General features: G+C 43.7%; 1 long non-coding RNA gene across 4 annotated transcripts in view; it reads left to right on the top strand.

The window, feature by feature from the left end:
- Nucleotides 1-13,430, top strand: part of LOC128143677 (uncharacterized) — a 35,531-nt gene that overhangs the window by 16,778 nt on the left and 5,323 nt on the right. For all 4 annotated transcript variants that reach the window (XR_008235848.1, XR_008235847.1, XR_008235846.1 and 1 more), the window contains exons 3-9: nucleotides 2,354-2,480; nucleotides 4,110-4,347; nucleotides 5,542-5,638; nucleotides 6,059-6,273; nucleotides 7,386-7,504; nucleotides 12,088-12,185; nucleotides 13,088-13,303. This is a non-coding gene — a long non-coding RNA (uncharacterized LOC128143677). The remainder of the gene's footprint in view (nucleotides 1-2,353; nucleotides 2,481-4,109; nucleotides 4,348-5,541; nucleotides 5,639-6,058; nucleotides 6,274-7,385; nucleotides 7,505-12,087; nucleotides 12,186-13,087; nucleotides 13,304-13,430) is intronic.

Genomic DNA, 13,430 nt, shown 5'->3' with positions numbered 1-13,430 from the left:
TGGTTGTCAAAATGGCTGTAGTCACTTAGCCTGTGTGGTGTTGTCCATTGTTGGCCTGCACTAGGGTGAATGTATGACTGTACAAGTTCCACCACAAAAGCATTAAAGATCTCTCTCTGGAAAGAGGCCTGCTTGATCTCTTGAGCAATGTCAGAGCTGTGCTGCAGTATAGTAGCCCAGTGTGACCAATGTATATACACATTTCGTACAGTCACTCTTCAGAAGTTGCTCAGGTATCTTGACTATTGCTTTCTGTTTGGATGGCTTATCAAAACCAGCCCCTACTGAATAGTGACTTTTACTAGGTAGGGGGCACTTGATGTTTTGTGTAAACTTAGGTGTTTGTAGCACTTCCTAAGTTAGGGATACAATCAGTTGCCACTTGTGGCTACCTCAGCAAGTAATCTCTTGTTATTTCTTATATAAACCGTGGAAACTATTAGCTTAAAGGCAGACAAAATTTGCCATCTGCATTGAACCTGGTTTGTACACTTCCTCTTGTATTTTAGTGTAGTAGCTTTTACATTTGCTTCCTGTATAAACCGAAGTGCGGAGACTCGAGAAGACTAGAGTCTTGAAATATTTGTTATTTGTACCAAATCAGCCAACCTCTGCATCAAATTCTGAATTCATATTAGGAGGAGGGAGTTGTGAAGGGTGCTGGGTAGGAAAACGCTGGGATTTCCTGGGGTGCAGAGAGCTCTCCACTGTCTCATGTGGGAAAGAAAGGCTGCCCAGGAGTTGGGTTTGGGGTTTTTTATTGTTTTATTTGGAAGCTGTCAGTTTAGAAGTTTGAGTAAGGTGGAAACCTCCATCTCGTGAAGTAGGAGAGCCCTGATGAATTGTATGAGCAAATGCCGAACTGGCCCTTTTTGCTGCCTGTTGCTGTTAGCACTGTTCAGTGCCTCACGCTCCTTTCCAGGGGGACTCTGCTCTGCATCCTTCCCAAGTGGAAGACGTGGGGAGTGAAGGGCTCATCCCCTTGCAGTACAAACTTAGGGAACTCTGTGCATAAGGCTAGTTTATTTTTAAAATATTTTTATGGAAATGCACTTAGAAAACAAAAGAAAAAGAATGCATTGGAGCTGTCAAGAGATATCCCACTCCCCCGTCACGCTCTGCATCCTGACCCCTTTTTCTTCCCCCGGCTGCATCTTCACATCACGGCAGGGAAGCAAGGGCGCTTGGAGGAAAGCAGAGGAGGGAAGTGCCATTGGCTGCTGCAGCAGGGAGACAGCCTCAGTGTAAGTTAGCCTGATCTCTGTGGGCACTGGAAACTTCAGAGGGGCTCTCTTAGTTGTTGGTTGAAAAATGCTGTAGAATTGGGTGGTCTGTATAGAAGTCTGTTTAAAAAGCAAAAAAACCCCAAACCTGCAAGCTTGATTTAATTTTGTGCAGGTTTGTTTTTTATGTTATCCTGGATGGATTTAATGGGCCAAATTCTTTACTTTCTCAAGTAGGTAACAGTGGAGTGCTCCAGTAAGGCAGCAGGGTTGCTCTGAGCTTGTGCTGTGCCGAAATTGGAATCTGGCCCTGCAGCTTTATTAAGAAAAGTAAATGTGAACACTCACTGATACAAAGGAGAGGAAAAATATCTGCATTGTGTGAGTGGGGAGGAGGCTGCTGCAGTTCTGTCTCTGAAGGGCTCGTTATTAATTAGCTGTGTGCACTATAAGTGCTTCTCTGGAGAATGAATGAGGTGCCTCAGCCTCCCTCCGCAACCCTACCATTTGTAACAAAATTAGCGGTGGGGAGAGAGGAGGGAGCGTTTTTGGGATGGGTGGACTTAAGCTGCGTGGACTGGCGGGAAGAAAGGCTCCAGCCCCTGCCGGATGGGTTTGATGGTGTGTGCGTCTCAAACCTGGGGTCCTGCACCGATGGGTTTTGATGTCATTGCTGCAGTATGTCTCTCAGTTGCCAGTCCGCTTCTTCCCACTCCTGGAGCCTCAGATGCGATCGCAAAGTTGTGGCTTACATTCCTTTGCCAGGAAGAATCCGGGAGCAGCCTTGCATTCTCCCTAACGCGGGCTTCTTTCGGTGAAATAGGTTAAACTGAGCCCTGGCACAAGTGTGCTGAAGTTGAAGCGCTCCCGTTCAGTGTCTTTCAGCCTCACTGAAATCAATGATGTTGCACCGGAAGAAATTAGGTGCCGTATTGTCACAAATGGATGTGTGCTGACCTCTCTCTGTAGTCTGCACCAGCCTGCGGGCCGCGGGAGACTGTCTGTGGTACCTAGCTCTGACATCCAGAGGGCTGGCTTCTCTGGGAACCGGGCAGGCTCAGGAAGAGGCTTTATTTGGGCTTGTCTGGGCTTGTTCAGGCCTGAGCCTGCCTTTGTCTTTGCGATCACAGGGATCCGAGGGGATCAGAGAGGATCTGCCTCTGCGCTTTGCAGCTGCTCTGCTGACAGGACCTCCTCGAGAGACCCCGGCAGCAATCTGCTAAACTTGAGCCTTTCTGACCTTCCCTGTCTCCTCAGGTAAGCGCAGTCTGTGTGTGTTTGTACTTGTGCCTGCAGATGTACTGTATGTATCTGAGCGTGTCATACTCTCTGTCAGCTTTTCCGCAGAGCCTGTTTGCGTCCGAGTGGGGCTGTGGAAGGTGGTGGGTCTCTGCAAAAATGTACAGCTAGGTAAGCTTTCAGTGCTCTTGCAAGTCATGTAGGAGAACGTTACATACAGTAACTGCCCTTGCTCGTCTGTCCTGTTGGGCTAGAGGGTGTTTCCTTTTGCTTTTTTTTTTTTCCTCTCCTCTTCTTTAGCCCCCTTTCTTCAAGCTCTTCATACACAAATGCACGTTGGAGTTTGGGGATACTGGTGGGAGTCTAGTTTTTGAGGGGTCCCAGAAAGTAATAGCACCCAAAAAAGCAGCTGCGTGCTCACACTCTCTGAATGTGCTGCAGCTGTACAGGGAAAGCTGAGGATGCTACTTAGCAGCTTGAGTCTAGTGAGCAGTAAGTGATTCTGGTGAGTGAGTTTGTCTGGTTTCTACATCCAGGAGACAAGGTAACTGAATGTGGTATTAGCCACTCCGTGGTTCATTGTCATGTCTAGCATTTACGTAGGAGAACGTGGAAGCTGAATGCTTAATTCTTTGCTCTTTGCAAGGAGCTGGCAGCTATCCCCCTCTATTGCTGCACTTAAGATGGAGAGGACAGTTTGTGCTATTACCAGTGTTGTTACCTGGCTCAGCATGTTGCCTCCACGTTCATTTTGTAATGGAAAGGATAAATAATATAGCTTAGATGCTGGTATCACCTGATGCTCGTATGGGGGAAGAAAGCTCTGTTACGCTGTGTTTAGCTTTGTTCCCCACTGCCCCTGTTCAGTCTTCCTGAACACTGGCAAAGTGAAGCTTGGCTTTACCTGCATCTGGGTGCCCTCTGCATCACTCACCTGCTTATCATGAGGTTTCAGGTGTCTGTGCAGACGCCAGTGGGATTATCTATTTTCCAGATAACTGTAGGAGCCGGGCCTTTCCATTACTTAGGAAGGGCTAGCTCAGATAAGAATTGAAAAAGACACTAGGAGTCATTTCAGATCAGAGGTTGGTAAGTACCCGTCCATTAGAGCTAATTGGCTACACCAGCCCAGATCTGGGCTCAGGGTTTGGTATTATTTCCCCTGCTACCTTTCAGGGGCATCTCAGCAGAGCAGGTCTGGTGAATGGATGTGAAGTTTTCTTCTGTATTTTGAAGATAGGCCCACCTGTGCTTACCTTTTATATCTGATATAAAATATATTCATTTGTAAGCAACCTACCTCTCATCTGTACAGTCTGTTTTGATATTTTATTAGCTGTATATGTATACACCATTGTGTTTTGGAGTTTTCACCTACTCAGGGTGAGTTTGGTTGATTGTTATTGGCTTCATAATTTTTAAGTGCTGTGAGGTTGAGGTGCTTTTTTTGTTTTGTTTAGTAGACCAGAGATGATAAGGGTTATTTTGCAGGACCTGAAAGTAAACATGTAATATTTGGTTATGATGAATGCCATTATCTTCTAGTGACTACTTTGCTGCTACCATTGATGGTATTGGCAACCAGTAATATTAAAGGTACACCATTCCGGCAAGGAGTTATGTTTGCACATGTGTTTACATTTGCAGGGAGTTTTGGATTGGGCCTTAACCCTTTGACACTGACAGTTCCAGTGGGCACATTGGTCAGACTGCAGCTCTCCTATTCTTTGAAGAACTTTTAATCTGCAGACGAACATATCTTGTGGATGGCATTGTGTCTAGGACTCTGCTTCAGGCCTGATGTGTGCAACAAAACCATGTGCACGGTGAAACTGTTGGCTCTGGGCTCTGTGAAATGACCTGCTGAGCGTAAATTCCAAACAGGGTAAGAGGGGCAAAGGATTATTAAATAAAGAGGCTCCTTTTTTCTTCCCTCCCACTTGCTGCCCTCTGCATCTGACCCAAGGATGCTGAGTACAGGCAGTTCTGGTGACCACACTTCTGTCTTGTCGTCTCACACTGTGTTTTGTCCCCCAAGAGAAAGTTAATTGACCTATTTTAAGTAGCTTCAGAAAGCTGAGGCACCAAAAAAAAAAAAAAATTTGAAGGGTGAGTGATGTTGGAGCAGTAACATGAGGCTAAAGTCACTGCTCGGGCAACTCCACTGATTTTGGTGGAGTAATGCTAGGGATGCTTGTTGCTTTGTCCCTTTGACTCCAGACTGAGATTCTCTAAAACTAGTTTTGTGGGTTTGTGGGGCTTTTTAACATTCTTCTCACTTAAAAAGGCTGACAAAAACATATATCTGTCTAGACAGAACTATGGATAAGCTTTAGGGAGGGAGTTTGATCAGAGCAGGAAAGGAAAAACTCCTCTGAAAACAGTAGCTTATGAATTGTCTATTACTGCTAGCTGACCAGTTGTATTTCCTAATACTTTGCTCTGTTTCGATCTGATCTGTATCATGGAGGATGGACAGGCTTATAATGTAAGCGACACAATAGCAGATTTCATACCAATAATGAGAAGAGACCTTTTTTTCTGTCCCGACCTATTGACATCTCAGTGCATGTACCTTGTCTCAGAGCATGGGGGAACTAGGGGATTTTTAGTACAGATTTTGAAAAATCTTTTCCTTTCACTCACTTATACTATGCCCTTGGAAGAAGGCTGGTTAAATGAGAAACAAAACATCAGTGCTTTCTTGCTGAAAAGATGTCAGTCCTCCTTTTTATAAAACACAGTTATTTCTGCTTGTTCTCTACAGCTGGATGGAGAGGACTTCTCCTCACCAGTTTTCCTTGTATGACTGGGATCTCATTTTGAGTATATGATGAATCTTGCTAGTCCATTTTGTAGGCAAGTCTGTGTTCCCTTGTATTTTGAAGGTAGAACACCGGTAATCTTCCAGTAACTGGTACAGACCATCTCTTAATGCAAATGGAGAGAAGTTAATAACACACGAGCCATTGTTTTCTTTCCAAAGAGACTCAGCTGAAGGGGCTTATACAACTGTGGGACTATAATTCAAGCCTTCAGTTTTATGTATTTTTTCTGTTTGCATTTGAATGTATTGTAGGAGAAGTGACCAGGCATCAAAGCTACGCCCAGCCTGTCTGAAGCAACCATCTCCCTGAAATAAGACTCCTTCACCCAGTGGACAAGAGAAGGCTTTGGTAAGAGGAATTAGAGTAAGCAAATTTTATGCTACTGAAAATGGAGTCTGAATCTTTTTCACTCGAGCCTTCCTGTAGATGTTCTCCCCTGGTGATGTGGGTCTATTGTTATACCTCTTTATAGGAAAGCAGCTAAGATGCAAGTCTCTTACCTTGTCTAGAATATTGCAGTGCACTCGTGGTTAATTGAAATGCATCTTACAAGGGATAATTTTTTCTTTTGTGCAGCTACATATAGCCCATGTCAAGTTTTGCTAAATGCAGGCTTTATTCGCCTCAGAAGCCACCTGAGGATGAAACTAGATGCAGGAGCAATGTCCGGCACTGTTTCAGTACAACTAACCTTGGGCAGGGGAAGTGTGGGGAGGAAGGTGCGCTTCTGGGGAGCATATGAGGGTAACTTCCCTAGATGTGTTGCAGGCATCCTATTCCCCTTTCATCAGCTTTGGCGTCACAATGCGTATCTCATCTCCTTGGGCAGATAGGAAGGCCGGATAACATGCTGATAATAATCCTGATCTTCACATCTCCCTGCATGCTTTGGTGGTGCATGGCGAGCAACTCGCAGCGTAGACGATGGTGACAACTTCAGCCAGTGGTGCATGGGACTCTTCTGAGGTTCTCTGGCTCTTGCGGTGAGTGGCTGACTGAGCAGTAGTAGGCACCAAAATGGAAATTTCCCTAATGCAGCTCGGACAAGGGGAGAAGCTGTGCAGGCAGCAGGCCCTGTTTTGACACTTTGCCTCTTGCTTTGAGGCAAAGATGTAGAAATAGGTGGGTCTGGCATTGGAAGAAAGGAAAGAGGCATGTCCAGAAGGAGATTCTATAAAGATCCCTCAAAGTCCTGATAAAGGAGGAGCCTGAGCTTAACAAGCAAGAAAGGACAGAACTGCTGTGACAGTAAAATCTCTGCTGTGAATCAGCCTGGCAGCATCCTCTCTGTACCCGCAGACTGAATTGGGGGGACACGTCAGGAACTTCTCGGGTTGGATAAACTTCTCTTTCCCAGGCCCATCTAGGCTATAAAACCACAGGTTTTTGTTTTTTGGACTGATATGCTAGAGTAGACAGGGGGCTACTGACGGCTATGATTCTGGGTTTATGATCTATGGCTAATGCTTGCGCATTGCTTGGTTAATGAGTCATGGGTGCTTACGTGTGGCTTACAGTCCTCTGAAATCTGCAGTGCACTGGACTCTGCCCAGGCCTCTCCCAAGGTACTGAATCAGCAGAACCCCTGAATAGCCTGGTGTTACTAGCTTATACGGACTGCTGCTGAGTGGACCCGGCTAGGAAAAGGGGTAGCCTTGCTTCCAGGGGCTACGGCAGCATTGCAGTCTTGGGGGGGGCTATCCACTATGCTTTCCTGTTCTGCACAACTCACTGCTGGAAAGTAATTTTGTCTGTGGCATGTCTACACGAAAATTAATGGCGCTTACATAGATGTAGTAGCTAACTCAGCTGTTAGTAGAACTGTGAACTGTTTGTGTAAGCTCCAAAATGACGGCTCCTTAAGGACCTTCTCTAAGATGCTGTGTGGGGAGAACCAATGTTTATGGTATTTGACAAATGACCACAGAGCAGGTTTAACTGAACATTTTTGCTTTTGCTTAAACCTTTTGGTTCAGTCTGTGTGGTTTTTTTAATTTAGATAAGATACGGGGAGGGAATTGTGTAAAGGGAAGAGATAACATGCAGGAAGTTCAATGTGTGAAATATGATGGTGCATCTGCTTTCTTGGTAACAGAAGTGCTAGGTGCTCTTCTGGCCAGTGAGACTGGACTACTTTAAAGAGCTTGCAGTTAAAGTTACGATGTTGCTGCTGGACATCTCTGATCTCATTTGGGAGAGAAGAGAGGAAAAAAGGTAATGAAAGCTTCATTAAATATTGTTATTACAAGGGGAAGGACAGAATTTACTAGAATGTGGAAGGCAGAGGGCTTTTTTTGCTTGTCTTTATGTAAAAAGAAAAATGAAATCTGAAAGAAAGGAAGAAGTTGCACTCAATCTGGCAAAAAAATGAATTGTTTAAGTCTGCTGTGGAAGAAGGCGCAAGTCTGGTGTACTCTGCGCAAGTACATGTTTCTCACTGCACAGCATGTGGAGAAATTCAGTAAGTGATGTGTATGTTAATTCCATGGCTTTATCTTGTTTTGATGCAGGGATTTAATATTGCTTAAGCCAGGGATATTAGCTGGGCCCAGTGAGATCCCAAATGAAGATTCACTTGCGTGAGATGTGGTAGATTTTAAATATGATGCCTTTCAAGGAATGGGAGGAGACGGTTGCTCTAGATTTTCTTCATAGTATCCTTAACTGTACCATGTTTTATGGAATTTTTGTGTCTGCATTTCATGGAGTAGGTGATTGAGTGACAGACATGGCTATCCTGCAGATCTCAGTAATGTAATAACCTGAACTCCTTCCTGAATTTTCCTTGTTATATCTCAGAGCTTTTGTGCTTCTCAGAGTGCAGGAAAGTTTGTGAAAGGAAGTTACTGAGAGCAGATCTGCCTTCCATCTGCAACATGATCCCAGGGCTACAAAACTGCTGCTGCTTTTTCACTTGTCACCTGCAATAAGACGAAGATAGCCCTCCAAGCTGAGTGACTAGCTGAAAATCGGTAGGGTTAGGAGTGCAGCTGTCCTACAGGTAGAAATGCTGAGCAATCTCAGACTGGGACTCTCTTTTCCCTTGTCATTCTGTCACTTACCTATCTTGCGTGATTTTTATGCCTGCCTGTCTGTGCTTTGTCAAAAGGAATTGCTAGGACTGTCTATTCTTTTCTCTTAGTTCTGCTTCATTTTAGCCAGCCTGTGACTCACTGCAAAGGTGTCCCATTTCCTTATTAGCTGTGAGGTTGGCCGGCAGGAGTGGTGGCAGAATGTGGGGTGGAGTCGTACCTGTATCAAGAAAGCCGGAACTGTCTTGAGTTTGCAGTGAGTGTGAATTATGAAGCAAGTGTCTGCACCTCCCTGGAGCCTGTGCTCAGCTTGCTTGCGGTACATCAGGCTTAGCAGCAGGAAGCTGGGGTCGCTTGGGAGCTTAGATGGACTTCGGGTACCGCGGCCGGATGGATCATCTCCTACCACAGAACTGTAAGAAACTGGTAAATATCTTTCCTATCTAGGGTCGTGTCAATACATCTCATAAGGAAAGTTTCTGCTGTAGGATTAATAAAAAAAAGGCAAACAGGAGTTGTTAAGCAGCTCGTGTCCTGTATTTGGGGAATTAGGATGCTATAGGGAGTTTGGAGAAGAAAGTAACAGGAACAGGTTGATAATAACAGTGCTTAATAAGCATTGCCAAGAGTCATAGCCTAGAACCATTTTCTGGCTGACTTGTTAGCATATCACAGGAGTTGCAGTAGAAGATGGGATAATACAGCACTAGTTTGAAAATTTTTGGAGAGACTAACCCAAAACCCAGGATCCACGTATTGTAGGACTTGTATCAAATCAAAGTCAGAATTTATCAAATGTATTAATATCTTAAAAAAGAAAACCTGTCTGTAAGGTTATAAGTCAGGAAAACTAACTGTATTTGGAGAAGCAAGATACTTCTTCGCCTACCTGAAAGTTCATAATAGGAAAGACCGACACCTCCTTTGGGACAAAGGAGAGAATTTGTTGCTCTGCAACCACCAACTAGTGGTTTGGTATAGCTTTAAGATGTTTTTTCTCCGGGATGCCGGTTCATCCTAGTAAGCGTAATAGACTCAGCTAGATATTACTTCTAATTCTATGGTTTAGAAGTAGACAGGGTTGCTTAAAACAGCCTGTATAAAAGCCATTGAGCATCCTGATCTAGTTTTGAAGTTAGCCTTATTTAAAATAGGCAGTTGAACTAGCTGATATCCAGGAGTCTCTTCCAACCTAAATCTTTCTGAAGCTTGAAAACTGTAATTTCATCTTTTTCATTCAAGCTTTCTCCTGTTGCTGAGTTTCACCCACAAATTTCACAGATGAAAATTCAGCTTTGTTTTGCCTTAAAACAGGAAGTATTTGAAGCCTTCAGTGACGGGATCTGTTTGCATCAGGCTTCCGGCAGGAGTTGTTCAAATCTTTAGAGAAACTTTGTGTAATTCTTCAGGTACTAGCTCAAGGCTTGTGACTAGGTCAGTCATAGCTTAAAACTCCACTTGTTGACAATAGGAGGATGACACAGTGCTGGGAATGAACTTAAAATACATGTGCTTAATTAAATGAAGCTTATGGTATCACATATTTCAGTGATGACAAAATGATTGCTGCAGATCTTACCTGGCAGGACTTTTCACCTCTCTTGGAATCCAGAATTTCCATAACAGGAGAGTATTTCCATCTTCCACACCCATCAGCTTGTTTTATAGTAGTGATTTCTTTGTAGGCTAATTCCTCGTACTGTTACATGATCCACCAAACAACTTTTTCCTGCTGCTTTGTCACCCACAAGGTAACAGCGAGATTAAGCACAAATTTGTGTCTAGCCACTTAACGTAGCACAGGATTGCTGTGAGTTGGTGTGATTTGTGCAGACTGGGTCACCTCTCTCCAGGAAGAGTGCCCCAACAACCAATGTGAAGTGAAACAGGTCGTGTCTTATCTTTTTCTCTAAAGGGAAATTTGCCTTCTGGGGGCAAACTCTGAGCCCTTAACTGGCAAATTCAACTACATGTGAATGATCATGTAAACTTCGAGTGGCACCTCTGGCCTTTAAATTGTTCTCAGGGATGCTGATACACGCTATGCTGTCATTGATGGTTTTGGTCACAATTCCCTAAAGCAGAAAGCTTTCCATAAATGCACAATCACAGTAAATTTGCTAGGTACTTGAATGAAAGAGAAGAGGAAAGGATTTGCTGTTAGACAAGCTGCTGAAACAGAAAAGTTGCTCAGCTTATCAGCCAGCACCTTTGCAGAGGTCTCTTCTAACTCTAAACTAAGTTGTCTGGTTTCCCTGGAAGACTTTAAAGCTGTTCCCAAGTCAGTCATCCCTACAAATATAGCTTCTGACCATCTAGAAATAAGAGCAAACGCCAGAGCTGGATAACTTTCTTTAGTATTGCAAATGCTTGCTTTTCCTGCAGCCACAGCAGTGAATAATCAGTTAAATGATTCTAGGTCTCTGCAGAGGGAGAGAGAGTCCCTTAGCTTTTGCTGCATAGTTTTCAAACTGGGCTTGTAAATCTTGAAGAATCCTTGCCTGATTACCAGCTTGTTTGGACTCCACATGTAGTAAGTCCCATTGACATCTATGGAGAAGGCTTGTGGATTTCTTATTTGTGGAAAAAATACACTCATGTCTATTGTCCCAGACTCCTGTAATTAAAAACTTTGAGTTGCAGCTTATATGTTCTCTCCAGGTACGTCAATAGGAAGGGTGGAGAAGGATGCTTCTACATACCTGCCTGTGATGAGATTTCATTTATACTTAATACCATGAAGAATTTTGTGCATACTAAGGAAAGATGATGATTTTGTAAGGTGACTCTGCAGTGATTTGGGAGAAAGAATTAATATCTTGTCTTATGCAACACGGTTAATGTTAGTGCAGAATAAACTCTTCATTGGTAGGGATTCTTCTACTATTATCGCTATACTGTGCCTAGTACAGCAGCCCCATTCAGTTGACATCTTAGTTTGTACCATAAAAAAACATAATGAGCTGCACTAGTTTAATAGATACTGTCTAGATTTATTGAGATCTTTGGCTGCCAGGAGCAGGACTCAATGGATTAGATCCAACTGAGACAAACATTTGCATCTAAGGTGCTGGCCCCTTGCAGCTGAAGGCTTCAGCAGATTTGTTTGGACCAGCTGAGTGGTACTGATGTGGCATGCTGCACTCCCTCTTTTCTACTTTGGGTGTTGGGCACATATTTTTTTGGACTGCCCTTCCTGTGAGGCTTGAATACAAGGATGGTTTTGCTGCTCCATATTCTCGCAGAGTGTTAAACAGTTTCAGTTGGAAGACTTGTTTCCTCCTTTCCTAAAGCACTAGGAATTCTTACAGGTGGCAAGCAGCAGAGGGGAGCTAAAATGATTTGAAAAATTAAAAGCAGGATCATTATCCTGCTGCATAGATAGAAGGTTGTTCCCCAAAGCATCTTTTCCCTGGCCCTGTCGTGCTTAATTTTTAGTGGCTCAAAGGAGAGTTTTACAGTTCCCAAAACAGCAATCCTGCAGTCTCATATGTCCCTGGAGGAGGATGAAAGATGAAGTAGTATCTTCCTCTTCTGTACCAGATTGTTTTGCTCTCCTATAGCTGTGCTTGTCCCTGACCTGTTAATTGCCTTTGAGATAGTCTGGTTTGTTCTGATCCTGATGGGAAATGTTGGAGGGATGATTAGGTCATTGTTTAAACAAGACAGCTAGTTCCAGAGTGGGACACGTTTTCAGGGCAGGAAGGTGGGTACTGTTGTCAAGTCTTGATTTTGATGTTTTGGAATTGTTTGCTTTTTCCTCAGGGTGAAAAGGTTACAGTCAAGAAGTGATTTGTTAATTAATTGGTGCCGTCTCCTGGGACACAGGGAATGGAGCCCTTGTTCTGTTATCACAATGCCTGGTGGGTATTATTGTTCGCTGCTACGCCGGTTTGATTTGCCGGTTTGATTGGCATGCAGTTACAGCACTTCATTTCACCTTTGTCAGTCTCCTTTGATATTATATAGAGGGCACAAGCTTTTCCCATCATCTGCACTGCCATTCTGTACAATAGAAGCCACTGAACTTTATCTCATGACTCTTGCAATAAACCCAACAGTTTTGTCGTGGGTTACTGTAAGTCTTCTGAAAAAACATATGCTCCCAAATGCTGGCCATTCTGAAGACTTGGTGGTAGCCAGGAGTTTGGGGTTTTAACAACTGCTTTTCAGTTTGCAGTGTTTCCAATTCTTGCCTTTCAGTTGGTGCTCGTGCCTGTCTTTGCAGGATGACAGGTTTCTGATAACTTGTTGGAAGATGAAATATAGTTTCACTGTGAACAAAACAGGGTGAGAGAAAGAAAGAATTGAGAGTCTTAGCTCTCTCTGTCTTGCTATCCAAACACAAACCAAATTCCTGAGCTTTTGGAATTTGTAACCCAGCACATTAGGAGGGGGAATAGAAGGCTTAGATGTCTCGGAATATACAGATGTAGTGTTGCCAGTAGATCACTGAAAGAAATTAGAGGCTGACGAAAGCCAGTGAGCTTCTAGTCATGCAGCATGTTTTCCCTTTATACTCGAGTGTTGCACAAGAGGCCCTCGAGTAATAACCTGCTTTTGAGGCTATGATGCAAGAGTTAAGGAATTGCTTTGCCCTGAAGGTTGTCTTCTCACGTGTTCGTGTGTTTCCAGGAACTGAGGATTGCAGGAGTGCTAGATAACACCACATCTTGTGTATCTTAGGCTGTTCCACATGTATAATAGGAAGGTCAAATGGCTTTAGTATAAATAAGTATTGGTCCCTTTTTCATTTGTTTTGCAGATGATTGTGTTCCCAGTGAGTTCTCTTTCTGTCTACAGTGTCATATGCGTGACCTAAGAGCAGGGCTGTGCAGTCAAGTGAACCCACGAAGAGTTTAAACAGTTTTGTTTCTTAAACTATTAAGCATCTGGAAACACTTCGTTGTTCCACTGTCTTGCCTGAATGGTGTTGTGTGAAACCTGGGAACTCATTGAGATAAATATGGATTGCAGACAAGTAAGCTGGGTTTATCTTGTTAATATTTGTAATTATTAGAGGCCTTAACCAAGACTGGGGGTAAGGGACAGGGTAACTGTCAATTTATGGTTTTGAGCCTCTTCTCCCTTGAAAGCTGTTTTCTTTA

The sequence above is a fragment of the Harpia harpyja genome, chromosome 7, assembly GCF_026419915.1.
Source record: "Harpia harpyja isolate bHarHar1 chromosome 7, bHarHar1 primary haplotype, whole genome shotgun sequence".
NCBI lineage: Eukaryota > Metazoa > Chordata > Aves > Accipitriformes > Accipitridae > Harpia > Harpia harpyja.
The sequence above is the reverse complement of the archived record's forward strand: the minus strand, read 5'-3'. Positions and strand labels throughout refer to the sequence as shown.